Source organism: Hordeum vulgare, chromosome 1H (assembly GCF_904849725.1).
Source record: "Hordeum vulgare subsp. vulgare chromosome 1H, MorexV3_pseudomolecules_assembly, whole genome shotgun sequence".
In the NCBI taxonomy this organism is placed as follows: Eukaryota; Viridiplantae; Streptophyta; class Magnoliopsida; order Poales; family Poaceae; genus Hordeum; species Hordeum vulgare.
This window is the reverse complement of record NC_058518.1, coordinates 8,145,618-8,159,081: the sequence shown is the minus strand read 5'-3', so window position 1 is coordinate 8,159,081 and position 13,464 is coordinate 8,145,618.

Here is a 13,464-nt window from a genome sequence, read left to right as displayed (position 1 = left end):
ACTTTGCGCGGTTCTATAAATTGCTCGACAGTAATTTGTTCACCCACCGTCTACTTGCTTTCATGAAAGAAGCCACTAGTAAACACTACGGCCCCCAGGTCTATTCACATCTATCGTTTACACCTTCGCTTTTACTTTGCTTTGTTACTTTGTTGCTTTCAGTTCTCACTTTGCGAACAATCTATAAGGGATTGACAACCCCTTCATAGCGTTGGGAGCAGGTTCTTTGTGTTTGTGCAGGCACTTGTGATACTCCTTCACTGGATCGATACCTTGATTATCAAAACTAAGGGAAATACTTACCACCGCTGCGCTACATCACCCTTTCCGCTTCGAGGGAACACCAACGCATGCCTCCAAGGCCACGGGGAAATCCTTTGCATATTTTCCTAGGACGTCCCTAAAGGCGTAGCCGTAGCAGAAGGATTCCTAGTGTCGTTGCTGAGGAGAATCAAGACAAGAACAGTCTCCTGCCAGCACGTGTTTCTGGCTCCATTGGAAGGTCTTTTGTTGCAGTAGCAGAAGTATTTCTGGCGCCGTTGCCGGGGAAGGAGAGATCTATCCAAGTAGGTCTCACAAACTCATCTCTTGCATTTACTTTTTTGTGAGTTTCCTCTCGTTTTCCTCTCCCCCACTTCACATTTGCCGTTTTCATTTGCCTTTTTCGTTCGCCCTTTTTTCTAGATTGCTTTCTGTTCGTTTGTGTGCCATGTGCCTTCAATATGCTTGCATCTTCGCTTGCTGAAAATCTAGTGATATGGATCCTCATCCACTAGCTAATCTCTTTAAGAGACCCAGTTATGTGGAACGAATTGCTAGTGAATTGAGTGCACTTGACTATCTTTATGGAGTTTTTCTTGAGTTGCGTGAATCTGAAAATTGTGAGGAAGAAATTTATGAAGTGATTCACGAGGGCTCCTTGGATGAAAAGCATGATTGCAATGGTTTCACTATAAATTCTATTAGTGACAATCATGCTAAAAATATGCAAAACCCTAAGCTTGGGGATGCTAGTTTTGCTATGTCCACTACTTGTTGCAATAATCATAATTGGGGTGATGATCTTTCCTATGATCTTGAAAATTTGTTCAAGCCTCATGATGATTATGATATTTGCAATAATATTGAAAGTGGGATTGGAGAAGTCATGACTTTAGTTGATGATAATCCCACTATTTTTGAAGAGCGTCAACTTTGCATGCATGTGGATCATGAAAATAATATCCTTTGGGATAGCTATATTGTTGAATTTGAATATGATCCCACATGTAATTGCTTTGAGAGAGGAAAATATTATGGTAGAAACTTTCATGTTACCAAATTACCTCTCGTTATGTTGAGATTGCTATTGTCTCTTTCTTCTTCCTTGCACTTGGTAACTATTGGTTGTCTTGCCAATTTGTTTTCCTATAAAGTTCCTATGCATAGGAAGTATGTTAGACTTAGATGTGATTTTCACATGCTTTATGATGCTCTCGTTGTGCTTCAATTCTTGTCTTTCGTGAGAGCATCATTGAATGCCTAGCTAAGGGTGTTAAACAATAGCGCTTGTTGGGAGGCAACCCAACGAATCTATCCTTTTTCTTTCTGTTTTGTGTTTTCCACACTTTCATAATTCTGTTATGATTGTGTCTTTTGTGTTTCTTTTTGCGTTTGTGCCAAGCAAAACCGTTATGATTAGTCTTGGGGATGATCGTTTGGTCATGCTGGAAAAGACAGAAACTTTCTCCTCACGAAAAGAATTTTCATTTTTTTTCTGAAAGAGCTTTTGAGTTGATTCTTTTTTATGCTGATTGCTACGCAAATTATTCAGACTGTCGTAATTTTTCAGAATTTTTTAAGTACAGAGGTATATGAAATATACAGATTGCTACAGACTGGTCTGGTGTTAACAGACTCTGTTTTTGTTGTGTTGGTTGCTTATTTTAATGAAACTATGGATAGTATCGGGGGGGGGGGGTATTAGCCATGGAAGATTGAAAATACAGTAACCCAACATCAACATAAGTAGAATTTAAGTTTGCTACAGTACCTAAGGAAGTGGTGGTTTGCTTTCTCATACTAATGTTATCACGAGTTTCTGTTTAAGTTTCGTGTTGTGAAGTTTTCAAGTTTTGGGTGAAGTTCTTATGGACAAAGAGATAAAGAGTGGCAAGAGCTCAAGCTTGGGGATACCCAAGGCACCCCAAGAGATTCAAGGATGCCATAAAAGCCTAAGCTTGGGGATGCTCCGGGAAGGCATCCCCTCTCTCGTCTTCAATCCATCGGTAACGTTACTTGGGGCTATATTTTTATTCACTACATGTTATGTGTTTTTGCTTGGAGCGTCTTGTATCGTAGGAGTATTTTGTTTTTGTTGTTTCACAATCATCCTTGCTGCACACCTAGAGAGAGAGACATGCACTCACCGTGATTTTGTCGAGCTTCACTTATATCTTTTGGTAGACAATTCAGCTCACAAGTGCTTCACTTATATCTTTTGAGCTAGATACTTTTGCTCTAAGTGCTTCACTTATATCTTTTAGAGCACAGCGGTGCATGGCTTGGTAGTTGATCTATGCTTTGAAAGTAGTCTCAAAAGGGGTAGTTATCCAAAGGGATACGAAAACTTCCACCTTCATGTGCATTGAATAGTTAGAGAAGTTTGATTCCTCTCAATTAGTTTTGAGATATGGTTGTGGTAATATTGAAGTTATGCTAGTAAGGTGTTGTGGATCTAGAAATACTTGTGTTGAAGTTAGTGATTCCCGTAGCATGCACGTATGGTGAACCGCTATGTGATGAAATCAGAGCATGATTAGTCTATTGATTGTCATCCTTTGCGTGGCGGTCGGGATCGCGCGATGGTTTATACCTACCAACCCTTCCCCTAGGAGTATGCGTTGAATGCTTTGTTTCAATTACTAATAAAACTTTTGCAACAAGTATATGAGTTCTTCATGACTAATGTTGAGTCCATGGTTTAGATGCACTTTCACCTTCCACCATCACTATCTTCTTAGTGCCGTGCAACTTTCGCCGGTGCACAAAACCCACCATTAGCCTCCCTCAAAACAGCCACCATACCTACCTACTATGGCTTTTTCAAAGTCATTCTGAGATATATTGACATGCAACTACCACCATGACATGTGACACCACGTCTACATTGCCATTGCATGATCGTAAGATAGCTAGCATGATGTTTCCACTAATGTCCATGCCATGCTAGATCATTGTCACGGTACACTACCGAAGGCATTCCATATAGAGTCATTGTTGCTCTAATTTTTGAGTTGAAAGTGTGATGATCATCATTTATGGAGCATTGTGCCATGTGAGGAAATAAAAGAGGCCAAAGAAGCCCACCAAAAAAAAAGAGGCCAAAGAGCCCACCAAAAAAATAAAAAATAAAATTGAGAGAAAAAGAGAGAAGGGACAATGTTACCACTTTTTCCACACTTGTGCATATTAAGCACCATGATCTTCATGATTGAGAGTCTCTTGTTTTGTCACCACCATATTGCTAGTGGGAAATTTTCATTATATAACTTGGCTTGTATATTCCAATGATAGGCTTCCTCAAAATTGCCTTAGGTGTTCGTAAGCAAGCAAGTTGGACACACACCCACTAGTTTTCTTTAAGAGCTTTCACATACTCTTAGCTCTAGTGAATCATTTGTATGGCAATCCCTACTCATTCACATTGATATCTATTGATGAGCATCTCCACAGCTCATTGATATGCCTAGTTAATGTGACTATCTTCTCCTTTTTGTCTTGCAACCTCCACCACACTCCACACCACTTATAGTGCTATAACCATGGCTCACGCTCATGTATTGCGTGAGAGTTGAAAAGGTTTGAGAAAGTAAAGGTGTGAAACAATTACTTGGCCAATACCGGGGTTGTGCATGATTTAAATTCGTTGTGCAATGATGATAGAGCATAGCGAGACTATATGCTTTTGTAGGGATAACTTTCTTTTGGCCTTGTTATTTTAAAAGTTCATGATTACCTTGCTAGTTTGCTTCAATTATTATTGTTTCCACGTCAATAGCAAACTATTGTTTTGAATCTAATGGATCTGAACATTCACGTCACATAAGAGGAGTTACAAAGGACATCTATGCTAGGTAGCATGAAAGCATCAAAAATTCATTCTTTATCACTTCCCTACTCGAGGACGAGCAGGAGTTAAGCTTGGGGATGATTGATACGTCTCAAACGTATCTATAATTTTTGATGGTTTCATGTTGTTAACTTGTCATCTTTGGATGTTTTATGTACCTTTTATATCTTTTTTGGGACTAACTTATTAACTCAGTGCCAAGTGTCAGTTCCTGTTTTTTCTGTGTTTTTGACTCTTTTCAGATCTGATTTTGGAACGGAGTCCAAACGGAATAAAATCCCCGAAATGATTTTTTCCCGAACGGAACAAGATCAGGGGGCCTGTGGGCCAAGCGAGGAGGGCTGCAGGGAGCCCACAAGGCCACACTCCGCCACCAGGGGGAGGCAGCGGTGGGCAGGTTTGTGGCCTCCCTGGCGCCCCCCTGACCTAGATCTTTGGCCTATATATTCCCTAAAATACAACAAAAAATCACGGGACCCTCGAAAATACTTTTCCGCCGCCGCAAGCTTCCGTTTCCGCGAGATCTCATCTGGAGACCCTTCCCGGCGCCCTGTCGGAGGGGTTTTTGGAGTTGGAGGGCTTCTTCATCATCATCATCGCCCCTCCAATGACTCGTGAGTAGTTCACTTCACACCTACGGGTCCGTAGTTAGTAGCTAGATGGCTTCTTCTCTCTCTTGGATCTTCAATACAAAGTTCTCCATGATCTTCATGGAGATCTATCCGATGTAATCTTCTTTGGAGGTGTGTTTGTCGAGATCTGATGAATTGTGGATTTGTGATCAACTTATCTATGATATCTATTTGAGTCCTTGCTCATTTCTTACATGCATGATTTGATATCCTTGTAAGTCTCTGTGAGTCTTGGGTTTTGTTTGGCCAACTAGATCTATGATTCTTGCAATGAGAGAAGTGCTTGGTTTTGGGATCTTACCATGTGGTGACCTTTCCCAGTGACAGTAGGGGCAGCAAGGTACACATTGAGTAGTTGCCATCAAGGGTAACAAGGTGGGCTCTGTCGTTGATATGAGATTGTCCATCTACATCATGTCATCTTGCTTAAGGCGTTACTCTGTTCTTTTGGACTTAATACACTAGATGCATGCTCGATAGCGGTCGACGTGTGGAGTAATAGTAGTAGATGCAGTAAGTATCGGTCTACTTGTTTTAGACATGATGCCTATAGATATAATCATTGCCATAGATATCGTCACGACTTTGCGCGGTTCTATAAATTGCTCGACAGTAATTTGTTCACCCACCGTCTACTTGCTTTCATGAGAGAAGCCACTAGTAAACACTACGGCCCCCGGGTCTATTCACATCTATCGTTTACACCTTCGCTTTTACTTTGCTTTGTTACTTTGTTGCTTTCAGTTCTCACTTTGCGAACAATCTATAAGGGATTGACAACCCCTTCATAGCGTTGGGAGCAGGTTCTTTGTGTTTATGCAGGCATTGTGATACTCCTTCACTGGATCGATACCTTGGTTCTCAAAACTGAGGGCAAATACTTACCACCGCTGCGCTACATCACACTTTCCGCTTCGAGGGAACACCAACGCAAGGCTCCAAGGCCACGGGGAAATCCTTTGCATATTTGCCTAGGAAGTCCCTAAAGGCGTAGCCGTAGCAGAAGGATTCCCGGTGCCGTTGCGGAGGAGAATCAAGACAAGAATAGTCTCGCGTCAGCACGTGTTTCTCGCGTCGTTGGAAGGTCTTTTGTTGCAGTAGGAGGGACCCGTAGTGGAAAGGTTTGGGTGGAATCAATTTTGCACGCACACACTTTACCTCCTTTCCCTTTCCCTGCAACTTTGGAGTGGTTCTCGCCTCGGGTTTATCTCCTCTAAGCAAAAAGGTCTCTTAGCGGTAGTACCGCTGTCCCTAGCGGTAGTACCGCTGGGCCTAGCGGTAGTACCGCTTGCGCTGGCGGTAGTACCGCTGTGCTGGCGGTAATACCGCCCCTGGTCAGCGGTAGTACCGCTCCAGGAACTTAGTACGCCTTCCTAGCGGTTGTACTTCGTCGGACTTTTTGCGAAGACTTTCTTGGCGGTGCTTGGCCGGGTAGTGCATCTGCACTACCATGGGCCCAGCGGTAGTACCGCTGCTGCCAGCGGTAGTACCGCTGGAGTGCCAGCGGTAGTACCACTGCAGCCAGCGGTAGTACCGCTATGCTCGGGATGTGAGTGGGAAAACGGTTGGATTGCCCCCCCACTATATAAGGGGTTCTTGTTGCTCTAGAACCCTACCTTTTGACCCTCCCAAGCTCCATTGTTGCTCCCTAAGCTCAAAAGTGCCCGATCTCTCTCCCTAGCCAGTCAAACTTGTTGATTCTCTAGGGATTGGTTGAGAAGGCCTAGATCTACACTTCCACCAAGAGAAAAATTCATTCCCCCACCAATCCCTTGCGAATCTTGTTACTCTTGGGTGTTTGAGCACCCTAGACGATTGTGGTCACCTCGAAGCCACATTCCATTGTGGTGAAGCTTCGTGGTCTTGTTGGGAGCCTCCAAGCTTTGTGAGGAGTTTGCCCCAACCTTGTTTGTAAAGGTTCGGTCGCCGCCTTCAAGGGCACCTATAGTGGAATCATGGTACCTCTCATCGTGTGAGGGCGTGAGGAGAATACGGTGGCCCTAGTGGCTTATTGGGGAGCATTGTGCCTCCACACCGCTCCAACGGAGACGTACTTCCTGTCAAAGGGAAGGAACTTCGGTAACACATCCTCGTCTTCATTGGTTCCACTTGTGGTTATCTCTAACCTTTACATTATGTATGCTTATGTTGTTGTGTTTCTCTTACTTGTCTTAGTTATCTTTGTCGTTAGCATCATATAGGTTCACCTCTTTGTTGTCATTTTAGTGAACCCTTATGTTGCTTACCCTAACTTGCTAAGATTAATTAAAAAGTGGTCGTTGCCTATTCAACCCCCCCCCCCTCTAGTCAACCATATCGATCCTTTCACTTGCTATCACTTAGTTGTTTATCTTGCTTAGCATAAGTAATTGGTGCACATAGGTGAGCCTAGTTATTGTAGGTTTTGTGCATGACAAATTAAACGTTAGTTTTATTCCGCATTTGTTCAATCCTAAACCGTAATTATTTTAAAGCGCCTATTCACCCCCCTCTAGGCGAGATCCACGTCCTTTCAATTTGTATCAGAGCTAGGTCTCTCTTTATTAGGTTTAACCACCTAGAGAGTAAGGATATCGACTAGGGGTTTAGGATTCACTGACACTCTTAGTTTTGATGGCACAAATTTTGATGTTTCGGTAATTCACATGCTTAATCACTTTCGGGTCTTTGACCCAAATTTAGAACGAATTGTAGATATGGGTTTTTCTCCTCCAAGGGATTCAAAAAATATATCTTTACAGGATGAGAAAAACTCTTATCTCGATGCTCAAGCTTCTAATGTGCTTTTTGATGCTTTGAGCAATGTAGTTATATTTTAACTCATGCCATTCCGGAATACTCATGAGTTGTGGACAAAGCTTCAAGATAAATATGGTACATCCAAGATTTGTGGGAATGATTGTTCTCCGTCCACCTCCAGTCGTGTGGTCTTCTCAAATTCATCTACTTCACCTACATGTGGATTGCCACAAGGTAATGATATGGTGAGTAGTGGTTATCATTGCAATGATGATAGTGGGTTTATTGTTGATGATCCTTCATCACTATATTATTGCAATGCCTCATCTTTGGGCATTAACACTTCGAGCACTCTAAATGTTTTACATGCTTGTGTTGATAGTCCTTGCATATCATGTAAAAACTGCTTGACTAAATCTCATGATGATATGCTTCCTATATCTTGTTGACATGATAAAAATGTACATATTTCCTCGAGTTGTTGTGCTAACAATGTAGAGGAAATTCATCACTCCATGGAACAAGATGTGGCCTTGAATGATGCTTCAAGGGATCCTACATCATCATCTATTGTTACTCACTTTTGCCTTATGGCTAAGGCTTCAAAGGTATCCCCTACTTTGAATCCAAATGTATCTGATGATGATGATGTTGATGATAATGAGGATGAGAATAATGATGAAGAGAGTGATATTATTGCATCCTTAAAAATTAAGGGTGAAATGATTTTTAAATCTCTTTATAAGAATAAACTTGCTTGTTCCAACTTCTTGGAAATCATGTCTATTGCCACTGAGGGCAAGAAATACATTGAGGAGGTGGAAGCTCATCTCGAGGAGCATGAGGCCACCATTGAGACAATGGAATGTCATGAGCGTGATTACGCTAACGAGATCGTGGAGCTATCTCAAGCTCTTGAAAATGAACAAACCACCAAGGAATCTCTTGAGGAAACCTTTGCTATAGAATTATCTAGATTAAAGGAATCCCATGATAGAGCTCTCGAGGTGGCTAATGATTTTAGAACTAAAAAAGATAAGCTTGAAGTTGCACATGCTAAACTCATTGAGGACTATGAGCACCCCGAAAATGGCTCAAGGGCTATTAAGAGTTCGCTCATCGAACTCACCGAGTCTCATGCTCAAATTGAAGCTTCATATGCTAAAGAGTTTGCCAAGTTGCCTTCTCATCTTATTGTTAATAGTGATGCTTGTGCTACTAACTCTACTTCTTGTGAAGCATCCATTTTAAAGGAGAATGTTGAGCTAAGGGCTCAACTTGAGTTGTTATCTAGCAATTATGGTAAATTGGAAGAAAGTCATGTAATGCTCACAAGCTCTCATGATGATCTTCTAGTATCCCATAATGTGCTAAAATTAGCTCATGAGGCTGTTACTACCAAGGTAACATCGAGTGAGCCTCATGTGGACATTAGCACTACTACTAGTCAAAAAGCTATATTGCCATGTGCTAGTCCTCGTAATTCATCTACTCATAATGTTGCTACATCTTGTGATGAATTACTTTCCATGCCTTGTTGCTCTAACAATGAAGCCTATACTTCCTCTAGTACTTGTGTTGATACTAACCATGTAGAGGAAATCAAAGAGCTCAAGGCCCAAGTCACTTCCTTGAAGAAATACTCGGAAAAGAGTCATGAAGGAATTTCCACACTCAACAATGTCTTGTGTGGACAAAAATCCCCAAATGACAAAGATGGACTTGGATTCAACTCCAACAAGAAGAATAAGTCCAAAAGCTTCAAGAAGAAGGGCCAAGAATAAGTCAAGAATTCGGCCAAGATTATTTGCTTCAAGTGCAAAATTGCAGGGCACCATGTTAGATCTTGCCCACTAAAGAAGAAGCCCCAAAGTCACAAGCAACAAGGGAAGCGGCCACAAGTTCAATCACATACTCAACTACAAGTTGAAGAAAGACCCCTTCCCAAGAAGACCCTAGCCATCACTCCTCATGTTGATAAATCACTAGGGAAGAAATGAAAGGGTATATGTTTCTACTTATGTCGTGAGAAGGCTCATTTCGCTTCTTCTTGCACGAGAGGTAATTTATCCAACCCAATTATTATTGATGATATCTATTCTCTTGGGAAGAATAAGGTTGGCAATGTGTTTGCCAAGTTTGTTGGTACTCAAAGTGGTGTCAAGAAAAGTACCATTTGGGTTGCTAAGCCTATTGTGACTAACCTCTTAGGACCCAACGTGGTTGCGGACCAACAAGGTCGAACTTGATCAATAGGTGAATGTGGATGACATTAGAGACTTGGATACATAATGAAGAATTAAGGGGTCTTCATCATTAATATTATCTCAAGCCAAGTAATTTGGATTATCGAGTTTCTATCTTATATCCAATGTGCCTCCTTACGGTAACTTGTATTTAAAATGTTTACATTGTTAGTTGCTTGCCCATTTGCATGTTGTGGTTTTGTACCTTGCATGTGTTTGTATATGTTGTGCTTCCAACTTGCTTATCTTGAGTAATCTAGTATGTGTATGTTGATTTGCATATCATGTACATGTGAGTCTTGTATTGAGCCTTATTGCATCTTGTTTGTATCTTTGTTGGCTCTTGTGAGAGATTAATGGATTATCCCATTGTGGGGGAGTGATGTGCTTTGCACACCTCACAATCCTATAAATTTGTATACATGGGGAATACCACTTAGTATTGATATTTCAAGATTATCTAGTTTCTACGTGGTATGTCTTACTCATGAGAAATTCAAACTCTATATGGTCCATTAATTATCACTTGTTGGTTTTAATTTGCCACCTGTTAATATTGTTGGGTTATCACATTATGGGGGAGTAATATGCTATTTGCATATTACAAGCCTAGAAAATGTGTACATTTGAGGTATTGCCTCTTAGTGTTGATATTGTAAATTATCTTGTTCCTAGGTGGCAAGTTAACTCTACAAGTGTCATTTACTTGCGTTTTTTGGGTAAAGATGATGTTGGATATATTTACGATGTACCAATGAGTATTATTTCCAAAATACTTCTTGTCCTTGACAATTGGTATTCTCATCATGTGGTAGGAATTGCTAATCGTCTTTACATTGTATTTTGTGTTTCGTTTGTCTTCCTAGCCTCTTGTGGATCTATTTTAACATGTCTAGTGTTTTTATAGATATAGAGAAAGTGATGATCCCATCTTGTACATTTTGTATTTAAATGCAAATTCTATATAATGAAGATCCCTTGGGGGAGCTATCCTATTTTATTTAGAACACTCTCTTTATTCGCCCATCATGAAATTTTGTGATCCCCATCAAGTGTGTGTTGAAGGGAGGAAAGGCTTTCTCTTTATGATGCTTTGTGCCATCATGAAAATTTGTCGAGGGTTTGGTTTGTTGGAACCTAGCTCTCTTTTGGAAAATAGATACCTCGTGTTTGTTTTCCTTCAATTGGTATCTGCTACTACTTGAGCTTGCGTTGGTTTTTTCCTTGAAGAGGAAAGGGTGATGCAACAAAGTAGAGATAAGTATTTCCCTCAGTTTGAGAACCAAGGTATCAATCCAGTAGGAGTATCAAGATGAGGCACTAATGAACCTGCGCAAAGACAAACAAACTTGCACCCAACGCGATAAAGGGGTTGTCAATCCCTTCATGATTACTTGCAAGGTGAGATCTGATAGTGATGAAAGGTAAATAAGTAAAAGTGCAGCAAGGTATTTTTGGTATTTTTGTATGTAGATCTGAATATATGATGTGTAAAATTGACCCTGGGGCATAGTGTTCCCTAGAGGCTTCTCTCATGATAGTAAGTATTACGATGGGTGAACGAATTACTGTCGAGCAATTGATAGAATAACACAAAGTCATGACGATATCTATGGCAATGATCATACATATAGGCTGTGACATCCTCGACTTTTGCAACAGTAATTATTGTAATTAAGCTACAGTGATCAACCGCTAATGATGCCACGTCATCAAATTCCCATCTCAGACCCGCGTTGATTCGAGTCTGTCCGGATCCAAAAATTTGAAAGCAAAAGAAAAAATATTTTATAAATTCATGTTAAATATTAAAAGAATATGTATGTGAAAGAGAGAATTAGAAGTATGTATAATAAATTGTAAAAGAAAGTATAAGAAAAGTATTTAAAAAGAAAGTTAAATAGTATATTAAATAATAAAAGAAAGAAAAACAAATGATAAAAAAAAAGAGGCAAACAACCGAACCCCCCCCCCCACCTGGCCCAACTGGGCCTAGTGGCCCAGCCGGCCAGGCCACCCACCATGTCCCGCTGGGAACCCTAGCCCACCCCCTCGCGAGACCCCTCCCTCCCTCGTCAGCCCCCCTGGGCGCCGCCACCCCCCCCACGATCCCTCTCTCTCTCACGTAACTCCCTCCCACCTCCCGTGACTCTCTCCCCCACGCCAGATCCCCCCACCTCTCTCATCCCGTCGCCCCCCTCCTCTCCACCTCGCCCCACCTCGGCCGGCGCCCCTCCCTGGCCGGCACGCCTCCCCCCCGCCGGCGAGCAGCCCCCTCCACCGGCCCTCCTCTCCACCGCCCGATCCCTCCTCCTCCTCCCCGCCGGCGAGCTCCCCCGTCGGCTCCTCTCTTCCCGCCGGCGAGCCGCCCCCCCTCACGGCCTCCTCCTTCCCGCGGCGAGCCCCGGCCGCCTTCGGCCCTCCTTCCCGCCGGCGAGCCGCCCCCCCTCGGCCTCCACCCCGCCGGCAGGGGCCTCGGCCTCCTCGAGGTCCCTTTTGCCGACCTCACCCACCTCCGACCGGCTCCTCCTCGCCGGCACGCCCGTCTTCACCGGAACCGCGTCACCGTCGTCACCTTCACCTTCGTGCGAACTCCGGCTCCACCGGCCCGTCTCGTCACCGTCGGTGAGCCCCTCCTCGGGCTCCTCCCACCATGTCGATCTCCTCACCGCCCCGGTTCCGTTCCGACAAACGGGGCCTCGATCCGTCGACGGTAGACTCCGGTAGGAAGGATTGAATATTTGGTTCCTCTAGGTTGAGTTGGAGCAGAGCGAGTTCTTTGTCTCTCTGTTAGCAGAGAGGGAGATGAGAGTTTTGAGAGAAATAAAATAAAAACAAATGATGTATTAGATGCGTATGTATGTATGTATGTATGAGATGTGATGTATGTATTTGCGTATATGGATATTTAGAGGAATACGGTATTTGCACGGTTAGGTATCTATAAAAAAAAGATGTGTAAATGGCCTAGGGTCACTTACCGGTGGGGCCAACGCACCCGCTGTCTATGACAGGGAGGCCCTACGCGAGAGTTAATATAAAAAATAAAAATAATGTTTTTATTTAATAAATAAATAAATAGATATATTAGTTAAATTAATTAATTAGAATAATGAGAGAATGCCACGTGGGTCCCCCACTAAATTAATCTGATTAAATAATATTTATTCTTAAATAAAGCTTGTGCCTATGACGTTCGGGACCCGCTGGTCAGTTGACCAGTCAACTGCTGATGTCAGCCTGACATCGCGATGATGTCATAATAGGATTTTATTAAATATTTAAATCTGTTTTTAATTCCTAAATAATTAATAAAACTTTGAAAATTAATATAAAATAATCCGTAAGTCAGATCGAATTATTTTCAACATGAAAGTTGATCAGCAAAACGAGACGAACCCGGATATACGGTCCATTCGTCTGTCACGCGTCCCTAGCATAGCAAACATGGAACTTTTCCATCGTTTCCAGTGTAACCGGTAGTTGCCCGAGACCCGGGAAAATATCATCAGATATTCTTCCGACCCATCTATGACGGATGTTGCTACGTTAGCTCATGTCTAGCCTGCATCTTGCCATGTCATGCTTTGTGTTGCATCGGTGCTATTATTTATTGTTTCTTCCCCCTCTTCTTATCGGTAGACCCCGAGACTGACGCTGCTGCCGGGTACATCTACGACCCTGCCGGTCAGTCCTTTGCCGCAGAGCAGCAAGGCAAGCAAACTCCCCTTGATCA